This window comes from Dendropsophus ebraccatus, chromosome 4 (assembly GCF_027789765.1).
Source record: "Dendropsophus ebraccatus isolate aDenEbr1 chromosome 4, aDenEbr1.pat, whole genome shotgun sequence".
Classification (NCBI taxonomy): domain Eukaryota; kingdom Metazoa; phylum Chordata; class Amphibia; order Anura; family Hylidae; genus Dendropsophus; species Dendropsophus ebraccatus.
In genome coordinates, this window is record NC_091457.1 from 61926073 (window position 1) to 61943168 (window position 17096).

The window sequence follows — 17096 nt, forward strand, 5'->3', positions numbered from 1 at the left end:
GACAGGCTGAATTTTTGCATAAAGTAAACTGCGAACTTTAGTGCTAGTGATTTCTGCTGTTACACCTATCACTGTACTCCTATCTTATAAAAAGGGCACTGCTGGGAAACACCTTGTTCAGAACAGTATTGTACATCTGAGCTTAGTCTCAGTATAGGGTGGCTATACACCTTCAATAACTGAAGGCCAAACGATCATTCAGCCGTCAGTTATCTCTCCTGAAGACTCCACACACAGGAACATTCGGCAAGGCTGAGTGATCCTATGTCCTCTATGTGGAGGCGAGGATTAAGCTGCCGAATCCTTATCTCCTCCGACATCATTTGTCAGCAATCGGTTGGGAGAGACCAATACACCTCATACTTCAGTTGGTGGTACCAACCTTTAAATCAAGTGAAAAAAACTGAAGATCTCAGGACCCTTTTATAACATACATAGTGAAATTGAAGGTTTAGAAAACATCAACAAACATTCTGCAATGTTCATGAGCTCTAAGGTCAGATTCAATAAAAAAAACGACAAGAATGAGGCATTCAGTATTTTTAATTTACAAATAAGCTGGCATCTTTCTTGATGGTAGGATTGCATCTCAAGAGCTTGGGGTCTTCTTCCATCACACTTGGCTGAACAACCACTTCTGACTGGACAGTCCTAGCTGCGTGGCAATCCAAGCTCCAGATCCTGCTCAACCATCCTCTGTTTAAACTTACTGTAAGGAACATAGAAGATTGTCGGTATAAAAAGACCACCTAGTCTGTCTAGTATGCCCATCTACTGTTTCCTTTATTATTAAAGCGACTCTGTGCCCACTTTCCCCCCTCCCCAACTACTTATACCTACTTGTAGCTCATGTAAAGTCCATTCTTCTAGTATGTTTGTGGACGCTGGTAAAGTTTTCGTTCGGGTGAAAAAAGAAGTTTACTTGTGGAGATGTTGTGTCTAAGAGGCGGGGCAGAGAGCCTTCATGCCCAGGTGAAGCGCCTCTTCTGCGGTCCCGGTCTGCGTCTCCCCCTCCTCTCGTTCCGCCCTTACTACTGAAGTTGTTTTCTTGCTCCTGCGTCGTGTGTCGAAACCCCTGGAGCCGTTTCCGTGACGTGAGAGGTCAGCGCCCCCTCGTTGCAGGTCACGCTGCGCGTCGTCCACGCCCAGTGTTGGCGACGCACTTCTGCGTGGCCCACCTCCAATGTGTTTGTAATCTGCCTCCCCATGTTCCTGTCCCGCCTCCCATGTCAGTCTTCATCCACCACGCCCCCCGCTTACGCTGTTTACGTCCCTTCTATCCTCAGCGTCGCAGCGCATGCGCAGTAGATCAACAACGTATATCTATAATAGTATGTTTCTCTATATATTAGCGGCAGTACTTATTGGGCAAACGGCTCAGAACCTGACGGCGACAATAGCTGTCTTTAAAGCGACTCTGTACCCACAATCTGATCCCCCAAACCACTTGTAGCTTCAGATAGCTGCTTTTAATCCAAGATCTGTCCTGGGGTCCATTCGGCAGGGGATGCAGTTATTGTCATAAAAACAACTTTTAATCCTGCAGTGCTGTGTCTAACGTCCGGGGCTTACATTCAGGGCCGCCGATAGGGCAGGACAACTGGTACTGCCGTATGGGGCCTGGACCCTAAGAGACATGGGGGGGGGGGGGGCCCGCCGGCCGCCGCCCCCGTCCGCTACGCTAGGGGGGCCCGCACGGCCCCCCTTGCCACCTGTTTTTGAGCATCCCGAGAAGCTGCGGCCGCGCAGCTTCTCGGAATGCACTGATCGCTTTGATGTTCCGCCCGCACATTGAGCGGGCGGAACATTAAAGCGATCAGAATACAGGAGCAGGACCTGTCAGCGTCCTCCTCCTGTATTCCCTCCCATAGGCTGCCGGCACTTCATACCAGCAGCCTATGGGAGGCCGGGCCGTGACCTCTCCGGCAGGCGTGATGATGTGACGTCATCACGCCTGCCGGAAGTCCCGTCCCTGCGGCTCGCAAGATGGAGCCCGAAGAGGAGGAAGAGCTGCTGCCTGCACAGCGCGGATTAGGTGAGTAGGATGTTTGTTTTTTTAGAGGCACCTCTGGGGGCATTATTAGTTCATGGGGGGCACCTCAGGGGGCATTATTAGTATATGGGGGCACCTCTGGGGGCATTATTAGTTAGTGTATGGGGGCACCTCTGGGGGCATTATTAGTATATGGGGGCACCTCTGGGGGCATTATTATCTCATGGGGCACCTCTGGGGGCATTATTAGTTCATGGGGGGCACCTCTGGGGGCATTATTAGTATATGGGGGCACCTCTGGGGGCATTATTAGTGTATGGGGGCCCCTCTGGGGGCATTATTAGTATATGGGAGCACCTCTGGGGGCATTATTAGCTCATGGGGGCACCTCTGGGGGCATTATTAGTATATGGGGGTACCTCTGGGGGCATTATTAGTTCATGGGGGCACCTCTGGGGGCATTATTAGTATATGGGGGCACATCTGGGGGCATTATTAGCTCATGGGGGCACCTATGGGGGCATTATTAGTATATGGGGACACCTCTGGGGGCATTATTAGTATATGGGGGCACCTCTGGGGGCATTATTAGCTCATGGGGGCACCTCTGGGGGCATTATTAGTATATGGGGGCACCTCTGGTGGCATTATTAATTCATGGGGGCACCTCTGGGGGCATTATTAACTCATGGGGGCATCTCTGGGGGCATTATTAGTGTATGGGGTACCTCTAGGGGCATTATTAGTTAATGGGGGCCACCTCTGGGGGCATTATTAGTTCATGGGGGCACCTCTGGGGCATTATTAGCTCATGGGGGTACCTCTGGGGGCATTATTAGTTCATGGGGGCCACCTCTAGGGGCATTATTAGCTCATGGGGGCACAGCAGGGAATCCTACATACAGGGGGCACAGCAGGGGATCCCACATACAGGGGGCATCCCACACAGCGCAGTTACTATGGGAGCCTACAGGAGGGAGAAAGGGAAGGAAGTTGCTAGAAATGTGCGGAGCCTAAATTGTTTGTCTCGCAGGTTCTGAAAAGATGAAACATATCTGGAAGAAATCATTATGGCGGACTGGGCCGGATGGAGAGGAAAAGGGAAAGTGACGCCTCAGATCAAAGAAGACGTCACCTGTGAGTCACTGTATGACACTTTTCTTATTTTGTAGAACATCATTTAGTAGGGGCGCCCCGAGGTGACAGCTACTACATTATCTGTACTCAGAGATATCACTGTGTTATCTGTGGTGTTACATAGGACTGCAGGTGACTACTACATTATCTGTAATCAGAGATATCACTGTGTTATCTGTGGTGTTACATAGGACTGCAGGTGACATCTAAATTATCTGTACTCAGAGGGATATCACTGTGTTATCTGTGCTGTTACATAGGACTGCAGGTGACATCTACTACATGATCTATACTCAGAGATATCACTGTGTTATCTGTGCTGTTACATAGGACTGCAGGTGAAATCTACTACATTATCTGTACTCAGAGATACCACTGTGTTATGTGGTGTTACATAGGACTGCAGGTGAAATCAGGTGATTTCTCCAGGTTGCAGAAGTTCAAACTTCATCGTGCCCTGGTGTGCTGGTGTCTGTATGTGTGTATACATGTGTGCTGGTGTCTGTATACATGTGTGCTGGTGTCTGTGTGTGAGATCAATTCTAGAGAACTGGCTCATATATCCCATTTTCCCCAGTGGCTTAAAATGTAACCTCTGTTATACAGTTATAAAATTGTAGAACCTAAATGTGAACAAGGTGCAATTCAAATAGACACTTACTTGTATAGCTGTCTCTTGTGCTCTGTATGCAGTGCATTATATTCACCCTTGCAACGTACAATTTATAGCGCGTCTACAAGCCCAGCGGGGCTCATTATGATGGAGACTAAAACTTATACAAGAGTGGGGTAGGGGTTCCCCTGTATTCAGAATGCTGTTGAGTACTAGGCAATGCCCCGTCTGGGATTATTGAATTTCGAGGGTCTATGCAGAGCAGGATAAAGACACCTCTGCTGCACAAACAGGATCTCCTAGAAAGCGTTCTCACCGCCATGTATTCGCTATCATTGTCTTGGGTGAGCTAAACTAGTCTGCCTGGGGGTGGGGGTGATTTGTATATGCTCACTAACATGGAACAGCCTCATTATATTAGCCTTATCAACATATTCTATGTTAGTGAGCACACCGGGGGGGGGGGGGGGGGGGGGGGGATATTGGTGAACATATACAAATCACACAGCCCCCCAGACCCTCGAAATTTAATAACCCCAAACGGGGCATTGCCTAGTACTCAACAGCATTCTGAATACAGGGGAACCCCTACCCCACTCTTGTATAAGTTTTAGTCTCCATCATAATGAGCCCCGCTGGGCTTGTAGACACGCTATAAATTGTACGTTGCAAGGGTGAATATAATGCACTGCATACAGAGCACAAGAGGCAGCTATACAAGTAAGTGTCTGTATGGTGACATTTAAATTGCACCTTGTTCACATTTAGTTTCTACAATTTTATAACTGTATAACAGAGGTTACATTTTAAGCCACTGGGGAAAATGGGGAATATGAGCCAGTTCTCTAGAATTGATCTGAAGCAAATTATACCTCCCAGCAAGGCGTGGGTCGAACACACAATTTTTTTTTTTTTTTATTAATGTGGGGGGCCCAGACACTTTGGTTGTATGGGGCCCCGAAATTCCTGATGGCGGCCCTGCTTACATTTGTATATGCATTAGGCTGGCTCACCCTCTCTGTCCTTTCTCCCCACCCTCCTCATCATTAGGAATGATCCAGGCAGATTGCTTCCTATTCCCCACCTGTGTGCATAATGAACATGGGCTGGATCGTTAATACACCTGTGCAAAGCAGCAGGGGCTGATAAAACTGCAAGTCAGAAACTAACTGAAGACAAAACAATCAGGAATGTGGATGAAACAAATTTCATCCATATGTTGTGACTCTAAAGGCCCATTTACACGTGTCAATAATTGACGCACAAACAATACAGCAATTGTTTATGAAGCCGGTGCGGCCCATGAAGGCACTGCATGACAGCACTGATCTTCCTGATCAGGGCTTGTTTGCAGGCATATGCGGCTGAGAATCGAGTACACCCCTCACATTATGGTAAATAATGTATTATATCTTTTCATAGGATGACACTGAAGATGTGATATAAGATAAAATAGTCATTGTACAGGTCTATGTCAGTGTAAATTATATTTGAGGAGGCCCCATAGTTGATCTACACACCTTTACTCTCAGTTTATCTTGATAAGTTTATCTTCCCAACTACCATTAGTGTGTGTGTGTGTGTGTGTGTGTGTGATATCATCTTTGTGAGAGAAAATCTGATCTCCAGAACATTCTACCATTTATTTCTTTGTATCTGGTTTTCCTCAACCCTCTCCTCATGAGATACCAACAGGCCTGGCTGTCATATTTGTGACTGTGATTCTTTGGATCTCTCTATAGCTCTGGCTGAGGCTAATTCCCTCACCTGTGCATTGCTGTGGACACACGGAGCTCTAATTATGTCACTTGTGTGTGCAGTGGGGAGATTCTCCCATTCATTTCTATGGGGCACTCTTCCCCATCCCCCTTCTCTCCTGTACATCTGGCAAGGACAGGACCCTCGCTGTAACCTTCGTGGGCACTCAATGTATCTGTGTTCCAAATTTGGGGTGAAACGGTTCAGGTGTTCGGAAGTCTATAGAGGACAGACGGATGGACGGACAAACATTCATTTTTATTATATAGAAATACATATAACACTTAAACTAGGTTCACACTGTGTTAAAAATGGATCCATTAAACAAACTGCAAAAACTCAGTTTAAACCCAACCTTATTTATGCCCATGTAATAGGACCTATATGCTGTAACACGTAGGAACACTTGGGCAGAACTACAAATTTTTACTAAATTATTGTGGCCAGCTACTGATAGGGGCAGTCAGCTCAACACCTTCAAGGTGCTCTAGACCTCAGACTGGGCTGAAGGTTCATCTTCCAAGACACTGGTCCTAAGCACACAGACAGCACAAGTGGCTTAGGGATAACTCTGTGAATACCCCTGACTAGCACAGCCAAGGGCTTTACTTAAACTCAATGGAAAATCTCAAGAGACTTAAAAATGGCTCCACTGACAGTCCTCATCCAAATTGATGGAGCTTGAGAGGAGCTGCAGTGAATAATTCAGCTGCAAACCTTGTGGCCCAAGAAGACTGAAGGCTGTAATCACTGACAAAGGTAACTTTGAATAATAAGTCTTAATACTGATGTCAATGCAAATATTTAGTTTTTCCTTTTCAATAAATTAGTAATGATTTTAAGATCCAATTTCGCTTTATCATTATAGGGTTCTGAGGGTGGGGGGACTTTATTAATTTATTTTTTTATTTCAGCACAAGGCCACACCATACAAAATGACAAAAGTCTGAGGACCTTTTGAATGCTCTGTAAAGAGAAAGTGATTTCACTGTAAATCGTCTTCTCTTGGTCCTTTAGAGTAAATTGCACGTAATTTTAATAAACTAAATAGGTTTATTAGGCAAAAAAGTCTCTTTCTGTACTTAACATGCAGTTTTGCAGCCTCCCTCCCAGCTTAATAAAAAAACCTATTAAGCTATGTTCACACAACGTCAAAAAAAAGAGAAAAGGCGTCCGCCTTTTCTGTTTAAAAAGACGTCTGTTATTGCCGCGATTTAACTGACTGCAATGCAATGCACTGAAGTCAATGGAATGACGGACGTCCAATGCATACCGTGTAAAATAGAGGACGTTATCTGTGCAAATGTCAAAATAATGATCATGTCAATTATTTTCAGACGTCTTTTACAATTTTTTAGTTGCTCACGCACAGTTTTTCTTTTTTCACCATTTTTACTATTAAATTCAATGGATTTTTCAATTACAGACACACCCAAAGGGCAATTAGTCCACCTAACTCTAGAATAATGTACCAGCAGCTGTTATTGAACTCACAGGCGGCCAATCCTCAAAATAACGGACGTCATTTAAAAAATTATAAACGGACAAGAAAAAACGTTGTGGGAACATAACCTTACAGAGTTTCTTAAAATAGCTTGTATTGTTGATTTCTGCAAAAAAAATTAAAGTTACACTTTAACAATGACCAATACCCTTCTAAGGCCACTGTTAAGATATCTTTTTAAGCACTATCTTTTCATAGGAATATAAAATAAAGGTAATCATATGTATGATAGTTATCGGCCGAACATTTATTCAGCCAACTGCTATCTCTCAAAAGTTCTTGGCTTAGCTTTACGTTCATGTGTTCTAAATAGGGCTAGAGGACAAGTAAGTCACTGCCAGGCTTACCTCTCTGAGAACAAAAGGATAAGACAGTTTAACCCAACATGCCCGATCCTCTTCTACAATGTCATCTGTCAAGGAACAGTTCTGAACCACCACCTCTGCTTAGTTATTAAGTCTTAAAAAAAGATGGCTCTTAAAGAGAATCTATAAGCAGGTTAGTCGACACTAACCTGGTATCCTCTTGTAGAGCTAATTACTCTGAATCCAATAGTGTGTTAGAAAAACTGCTTGATCCTACGTGTGCCCACTAACCTCTCCAGCTCGGCACCCCCAGTGCACTAAAGAAGCTGTTTGGCATAGTCCCTTTTCGGTGGATTTCTCAGCAACAGCAACACTGTTGGATTTAGGGTGAGGGGCACTACAAGGGGATAGTGGCATCTAACCTGCTGTAATATATATATATATATATATATATATATATATATATATATATATATATATATTATAATATATATATATATATATACATATATTATAATATATATATATATATACTTAAATATATTGAACTTTTTTTTTTTTTTGCTTCTTCAGTTTGAAAAGTTGTGTTTTATTATGCCTTCAAAAATGGAGGTGTTTAGTGTTCTTATCATGTACCTTCATGAAATGTTCTGGTAGGTTATGTGTCACAGCTTCATTCTTTATGGTTCCATAATGCTACTATTTGCTTGTTTTGGGTTTTCACTGTATTCTTCCTAGATTCTGAAACTGGTAAGTGCAATGGGCTATATATATATATCTCCAATAATATTACAAGTCTTTATGGATCTACCGCTCTGTTAACGATGTGTTAAAACTTATGATTGGAAGTATACATTGGGAGACTTTCCCAACATATAACCCTAACAGAAGGCTCAGAAGTATACCATGGGTTTGTTATCTAAGATATTTTTACTGCATATACCAATAACATATAAGGCACTTTTTACTAAGATCCTAATCTTTGCATGCTTTACCCCTTTCACAATATCTACAACTATAGACCAATCAAAATCTATTATTACAATAATTTTTCTTGACTCTTTAGAAAGTTGGATGGATGAATCCATATTTATTTGTTTTTGTAACCGTTTCGATTTCAATATTATTTTTTATTAAGCTGGGACCACAGCATCTCTTCCCAATAGCCTAAAATAGCCCCTAGAAATGTGGGAATGGCATTAGCATGGCAGCAATACCTCTAGATAAGTGGTACCTCTAGCTACAGCAAAGCAATTAAGATGAACATACACATGCCGGCATCTCCAGATCACAAAACCTCGGTTGGTTTGCCTCTTTTCCCTTTTCAAAGTGCCCCTTGCTTGACCAACGCCACATGGAGACATGGAAATCTATTTTCACATTCTCCGTTGTAGAACATCGCTATATTACTAGGGATGAAGATGCGCTCATTTATATTCTTTATAGTGCCCGGAGAATTGATTTCAACAATTCTCTGGAGTTACCCGTTGCATATGGGACTAGCACCTCAGTTGTCAGAGCGTTCACCACTGTTTGGTGTGGTTCACACCTCTATCACAGTGCGCTAAAACCCTAGGCCAAAAAGATCCCTCAATATAACACACAGTCACAGAGGAGCAAAGTCTGAATTATCCTGGGAAGCTAATGGTGTTGGTTGATTGCCCAGCGGAGCTTTAAGAACTCTCGAAAGTGATGGGCCGTGAGAATTGCCAGCAGCCTACATTTGTAGAAACTGAAAAATACAAATGGGAGAAAAATACGGGTTTCTAACAGACATTCAGCAAAAACAAATGTAGACTTTTTATTGATTGGTTAGTTTTTTAATTACTATAGTGTGCAAGTGATTTCAGTGATCATAAAAGATCATAACCAATAAGAAAATATATTTTAACATTTTTAAGTGACTGGCAAATTTCCTTACATGTGTCTATATTAAAAGAATTTATATTAATGAAGACTAACATTTTGGAATAAAAATCTGTTCTTCAGTCTCCATTGTCATAAATATATATATATAAAAAAACCCTGTAAGAGAATTTTCACTAAATCATACTTTCACATATGTCACCTGAGAAGAGGTACATCAGCACTATGTTCAGCCACTGTAATGGGTTCCTAGAAAAGTCAGAAACATTGTAAAGCATCATCAACATATTGCAACCATAATGCAGAAAAACAAAACAAACAAACAAAAACCCCACACACAAAGTTTGAAATGGTAGTCATGTAGGGTTCAGTACCAGGAAAAGAGCTACATTAATCAAGCAACACCTAAGGCCTAAGTCACACGTCCGTTCTGTCCACAATTGCGGGCAGAATATGAAACTAATGTTATCCAAGAGCCCCGTTCACACGTCCGTATGTGTATAAAGGGCCGCGATCTGTGCCGCAAAAAAAACGACATGTTGTAACGCGGATCGTTTTCTTGCGGCACGGATCACTGGGGTAATGATGTGTGAACGTAGTGCACCGTAATGCGGTAGTGCGGTTCGCGGCCACGGACTGCACTACAGGTGTGTGAATGTGGCCTAAGGTTGAGACAGGAGCATAGTCTGAGAACAAAGCAGAGGCTTTTGGTCTTCTGAGGACTGTAACACCTCCCCCCCCCTTTCACCCCTTACCCTACTGGGAGCTCAGCTTGCAGCTGTCAGTCAAGTAGGGTCAGGTATAGGAGGGGTAGTCACTGGAGTATAAAAGCATTGTTCCATGTTCTGGAAGCACAATCGGATATATGAAAGGTACCCGGAGTCTCCTTGACCTAACAATGTCAGCAACTTGGAACGTGAGCTGCAGCTTATTCACTTTAAATTAAGCTGTTAAGTTCGCAGTTTAGCATAGGTTCTGGACAAGGGAATACCATATTGGGTCCTGTGATAGGAGATCTGGAAGAACCAGGAAGATTATGGGCTCCTTCTTGGACAGAGAATTCAGATGTGAGAAACACTCCTTTTTAGCCATAGTTCAGCTACTAGTACAAGGATGTTACCAATGCTTTTGTAAAATTACAATTTCCTTTGGCTAGCCAGGCATGATGGGAACTGTAGTTGTTGCTGGAGGGCGGCAAGTTGTGCACCTCTGTACTAGAATGAGCTTGCATTGCAGAGCAATTTTCTGAGGACTTTGGGTATTAAAGGGGTTATCCAGCCAAAATCTATTTCTTTTAAATCAACTGGTGTCAAAAAGTTACCGTATTTTCTGGCGTATAAGACGACTTCTTAACCCCGCAAAATCTGCTCAGAAGTTGGGGGTCGTCTTGGACGCCGGGTATGGTCACCGCATACGGTGGGGGAGCTCAAAAACTGCCACATCCTTACCATATGCAGTGACTGTTATAAAAAAAAACAAAAAAAAAAAAACAATTAAACTCACCTGTCACCCGTTACGGGCAGCCGCGCATCTCCTGTCATGTTCTTGGTGCAGGCAGCGATGCAGACACTGCCTGCACTGGAAGTCCCCAAAGCCTCTGCCATTCTCCTGAAGTTCTCCCAGCAGCAGAGCGCCTCATTAGATAGGCTCGGAGACGCTCGACTGCCAGGAGAGTTTCAGGGGAATGATAGAGGCTTCGGGGACTTCCGGCGCAGGCAGTGTCTCTGCATCACGCTGCCTGTGACGGGAAGGGGGGACAGGTGAGTTGGATTTTTTTTTTTTTTCAATGGGGGCCCTGCAGCCAGGGGGAGTCAGGCGTGGGCCAGTTCCTGCCTCCTGCTTTAGTTAACCCCTGCCTGACTGCAGCAGGGCTCCAGCAGGCTGCAGCTGGTAAACTCTGCTGTGGGCAGGCAGAGGTTAGCATTTTTCTCCGTATAAGATGAATCCCTGAAAATCTTCTTAAAAGTCACAGAATGCAATATATAGATTTGTAATTTACTTCTATTTATAAATCGCAAGTTTTCCAGTACTTATTAGCTGATGTATGTCCTGCAGAAGTGGTGTATTCTTTCTTAGTCTGACACAGTGCTCTCTGCTGACATCTCTGTCCGAGACAGGAAGGGTCCAAAGCAGGAAAGGTTATCTATGGAAATTTGCTGCTGTACTGGACAGTTCCTCTCGGACAGAGATGTAGAGCAGAGAGCACTGTGTAAGACTGAAAATACACCATTTCCTGCAGGACATACAGCAGCTAATAAGTACTGAAATACGAGATTTTTAAATAATAGTACATTATAAATCTATATAACTTTTTGAAACCAGTTGATTTGAAAGGAAAAGATTTTCACTGGATAACCCCTTTAATGGCATCAGAGGCAAAGCATATGCCAGGTTCAAAGACCAATTCTAAGCCAGTGCATGTACTGCTAGAGAATGGTCCCTGGGATGGAGAGAAAAAAAAAATTGTTTGACCTTGAAATTTTTTTTTCTTCAAATAAATTTACCCACCTACAGGGCTGGTTGGGGTGTCAGCTTTTGCACCATGATTGCTAGTTTTTATTAATATCATATTGGTGTAACAAAAATTTTGATCGCTTTTTATTATTTTTTTCAGATATTTTCGTTTATGCCGTTCACCGTGCGGGAACAATAATGTTATATTTTAAGAGATCGGACAATAATTCCGCATGTTATGATATGTAATATATTTATTTTACACTCAGTGACAGAAGCTTGTCCTGTTACTGAATACCTTAAACACAGCGATTGCTATAGATCGCAGCGTTTAAGGGGTTAATGAGACGCACCTGTGGGTTCGCAGCTGCCTCTCATTACCTCTGGCCCAAGACACATTGATGTGTGTGGGACCGCTCTCACTGCAGCGGTCCCGCACACCGCCCCTCAGTCAGGAACGTATATATACATCCCTACTGCACGGTGCAGTAGGAATGTATAAATATGGATTACTAAAGGGAAGGAGTTAACATACATTACAAAGTTGGATAACTATGTAATGTGTGTTAATGAAGCAAAAAACAAAACAAAAAAAAAAAAAAACAAAAAAACGACAGAGTTCTCCTTTAACCCCTTAAGGACAGAGCCTGAAATGGCCTTAATGACAGAGACAAATTTTATGAATATGACCAGTGTCACTTTATTCATTAATAGCTTCGGGATGCTTTTACCTATCCGGCTGATTCTGAGATTGTTTTCTCGTGACATATTGTACTTTACATTTCTGGTAAATTGGAGTCGATACTCATAACAAATCTTTATGAAAAAAACCCAAATAATGTGAAAAAATGTAAAAAAAAAAGCATTTTTCCAACTTTGAAACTTTTTTGCGTATACAGAAAGTGGTTATACCACATAAATTATATATTAAATAGCATTAGCAACATGTCTACTTTATGTTGGCGGCATTTATTAAACTATCTTTCATTTTTTTTAGACGATAGGAAGCTTAAAACATTAGCAGCAAATTTCCAAATTTTCAGTAAAATTTCAAAATCAGATATTTTTAGGGACCTGTTCAGGTTTAAAGTGTATTTGAGGGGCCTGTATGTTAGAAAGCCCCACAAAGCACCCCATTTCAGAAACTGCACCCCCCAAACTCTGCAAAAGCACATCCAGAAAGTGTTTTAACCCTTTAGGGGAGTCACAGAAATAAAATTAAGTGTGTAAGGAATTTGAAAATTTTAATTTTCTGTGCAGAGATTTTATTGTAATCCAATATTTTTCATAATTATAAACCTATTACCAGAGAAATGCACCCCAATAATTATTGCCCCGTTTCTGCAGTTTATAGAAATACCCCATATGTGGCCCTCTTGCGCTACTTGACGCAACCACAAGCCTCAGATATAAGGGAGCGCCTAGTGAATTTCAACGCCTCCGTTATATTTGGTCATTTTTGACTGTACCACTTCAGGTTGGCAGAGGCTCTGGGGTGTCAAAACCTAAAAAAACACCCCTAAAGGGACACCATTTAGAAAACTACACCCCTCAAGGAATGTAACAAGGGGTGCGGTGAGCATCTGGACCCCACAGGTGCTTCACAGATTTTCCGAACAATATGGCGTGAAAAAAGAAAAATTTATTTTTTACACTAAAACGTTGTTCTAGCCTTCAATTTTTCATTTTCTTAAAGGGATAAGAGGCAAAAAAAGACAAAAAATGTGTAGCGCAGTTTCTCCCGAGTACAGAAATACCCCACATGTGGCGATAGAGTGCCAAGGGGGCGCAGGACGAGCCTCCAAAGGTAAAGAGCGCCAATTGGCTTTTGGAAGCTGAATTTCACTGAAAAGGATTTCAAGGGCCATGTCGCATTTACAGAGCCCTTGTGCTGCCAAGACACTGGAAACCCCCCACAAGTGATTCCATTCTGGAAACTACACCCCTCAAGGAATCTAACAAGGGGTGCAGTGAGCATATGGACCCCACTGGTGACGGGCACAAATGTGGAACAATGTGACGTGAAAGGGAAAAATTTCATTTTTTCACTTTTACGGCACAAATGTGCCCGTCATCAAGGGGTTCATATCCTCACTGCACCCCTTGTTAGATTCCCTGGGGGGTGCATTTTCCAGAATGGGGTCACTTGTGGGGGGTTTCCAGTGTTTTGGCAGCACGAGGGCTCTGTAAATGCGACATGGCGTTCATCATCCATTCTAGCCAAATCCAACCTCCAAAATCCAAATGGCGCTCCTTCCCTTCGGAGGCTTGCCCTGCGCCCACATGGCGCTTTATGTCCACATGTGGGGTATTTATGGACTCGGGGGAAATTGCTCTACACATATTGTGTGTTTTTTTCTCTTTTAACCCCTTGTGAAAATGATAAATTCAAGGCTAAACCAACATTATAGTGTAAAAAATGTAATATTTCATTTTCACGCCACATTGTTCCACATTTGTGCCCGTCACCAGTGGGGTCCATATGCTCACTACACCCCTTGTTACATTCCTTGAGGGGTGTAGTTTCCATAATGGGGTCACTTGTGGGGGGTTTCAACTGTCTTGGCAACACAGAGGCCTTTTGAATGCAACATGGCCCCTCAAAATCCATTCCATCCAAATCCAGCCTTCAAAAACGAAATGGTGCTCCTTCCCTTCGGAGGCTTACCCTGCACCCGCATGGTGCTTTATGTCCACATGTGGGGTATTTACGGACTCGGAAGAAATTGCGCTACACATTTAGTTTTTTTCCCCTCTTTTAACCCCTTGTGAAAATGATATATTCAAGGCTAAACCAACATTATAGTGTAAAAAATGTAATATTTCATTTTCACGCCACATTGTTCCACATTTGTGTCCGTCACCAGTGGGGTCCATATGCTCACTACACCCCTTGTTACATTCCTTGAGGGGTGCAGTTTCCATAATGGGGTCACTTGTGGGGGGTTTCAACTGTCTTGGCAACACAGGGGCCTTTTGAATGCAACATGGCCCCTCGAAATCCATTCCATCCAAATCCAGCCTTCAAAAACCAAATGGCGCTTCTTCCCTTCGGAGGCTTACCCTGCACCCGCATGGCGCTTTATGTCCACATGTGGGGTATTTCCGTACTCAGGGGAAATTGCTCTACACATTAAATGTTTTTTTTTTATCTTTTAGCCCCTTGTGAAAATGAAAAAACATGACAAGATTAATGATTTAAAGTAAAAATTTTACAAAAATTACACTAAATGTTGGTCTAGCCTTGATTTTTTTCCATTTCCACAAGGGGTTAAAAAAGAAAATGAACACAAAACGTGTAGGGTAGTTTCCCCTGAGTACGAAAATACCCCACATGTGGGCATAATGTGCCATATGGGCACAGGGCAAGTCACCAAAGGGACAGAGCGCCATTTAGAGGATGGAATGGAGGATGGAGGCCATGTCGCAATTACAAAGCTCCTGTGCTGCCAGGACAGTAGAAACCCCCCACAAGTGACCCCATTCTGGAAACTACACCCCATAAGGAATCTAACAAGGGGTGCAGTGAGCATATGGACCCCACTGGTGACGGGCACTTACGTAGAACATGTGCCAAGAAAATAAAAAATACAATTTTTTTCATTTTCACGTCCCAAATGTGGCCGTCACCAGGGGGCCATATCCCCGCTGCCCCACTTGTTAGATTCCTTATGGGGTGTAGTTTCCAGAATGGGGTCACTTGGGGGGGGTTTCTACTGTCCTGGCCGCACAGAGGCTTTGTAATTGCATCATGGCATCCTCTAATGGGAATGGCGGCCATACCTATTTAGCTGGGGAAAAGGGACAATTCTAATTTATTTGGGGGTATGAGGCCAATTATTAGTTTATAAGGTTGGAAATGACAGGTGTCCATCAAACTCAACCTGTGTTGATCCAGAGGAAGGCAAAAAAAACCCCTCATAAGGCAGACGACAGTAGCCTCATCACAGGGGAAAAATTCCTTCCCGACTCCATAATGGCGATCAGAATAATCCCCGAAATAGGAATAAGGGACAGAATTTAGATAATGTAGAACCCCAGTGACGTGTGGTGCACCTTGGAGCGATCCAGTATGCAGAGGCCGGGGGGATCAGGACAGGTGTCACACAGGAAAATGGTGTCCTACCTGATCCCCCTGTTACGCCACACTGCACTTCTTCTGGGGTCTCCCTTTCTCCAGTGTGGGGGACGTCACCTGGAAAATGTTGTCCTGGTGGGATACGGGGTCCTTCATATCCAGAAGCGCTGGGTCCGCTCCATGGCTGCTAAATATTAGGGCGCTATTACTGCTTCTGATATGTTCGGATCGTGCCGCAAGCTACAGTAGCTCGGGCAGCGAGGGACCAGAAGAGGGGGTGCTGGTATAAGAGTTATCCCCGTACAGGTGGTGACCTTTATCCAGCAGTGGGAAGATCAGTTCCCGGACGATCTTCCCACTAACTCCGAGGATGGGGGGGGGGGCATCTGGGGGCTGGATTCGGGTGTCCCTTCCTACATACACTCTAAGGGTACATGCACACTGCGGAATCGCGACAGATAACCCTTCGTGCATTCCACAGTTGGCACCCACCGGCGGACTGATGCAGGCGCACGTCTCCATCCGTGTCATAGACTCCATTCTATGCACGGGCGGATTCCGCTCTCCGTCCAATGTGTTCATTCTTTGGATGGACGACGGATTCCGCCCGTGCATAGAATGGAGTCTATGACACGGGTAGAGACATGCGCCTCCATCAGTCCACCGGCGGGTGCCAGCTGCGGAATGCACGAAGGGTTATCCTTCGCCATTCCGCAGTGTGCACGTACCCTAAATCTGTAAGTGTACCCATAGGTACGCTCACAGAGTTTGTAGAATTTCACACCATACCGTGATCTCTTATTGGGACGGTACTGGCGGAAAAGACGTGTCTGGGCGGCAGCGTACGCTACGCTACCCCCCAGACACGTCACTGGATGATGAGGATGATGAGGATGAATGGAGGAAAGAAGGATCCACCCATTCATCCTCACTGGCTGTTTCGGTGTCGGAGGTAATAATAACGTATCCCTCTGACGCTGAAAACACCCTGGGGGGCATCTTTATACGGGGACTAGTATATGGGGTATATAGTGGTGTAGTGTCAAACTTTATTCAATGTAGTGTAGTGTGGTGTAATGTAGTGTTTTTTACGTGTTTTTTTTACAGTAAGTATAAAAAAAAAACCTACGCCAACAAAGGAGTTGCTGATAAATGCCGCACTTATGTCCGGCACTTATAAGCAGACCGTGGCAGTAGAATATAGAAAAAAAAACACCCTACGCCAAAAAGGAGGAGTTGCTGATTAGCAGCGCACTTTCGTGCGATGCTGATCAACACTCAGCGGCGATAGGGTGCGGAAAATAGAAGAAAAAAAAATTGGAAAAAAAAAAAACACCTTTTTCTATATTCTGAATATCCCTGTAGCTGCTGATAAGTGTATTACACAT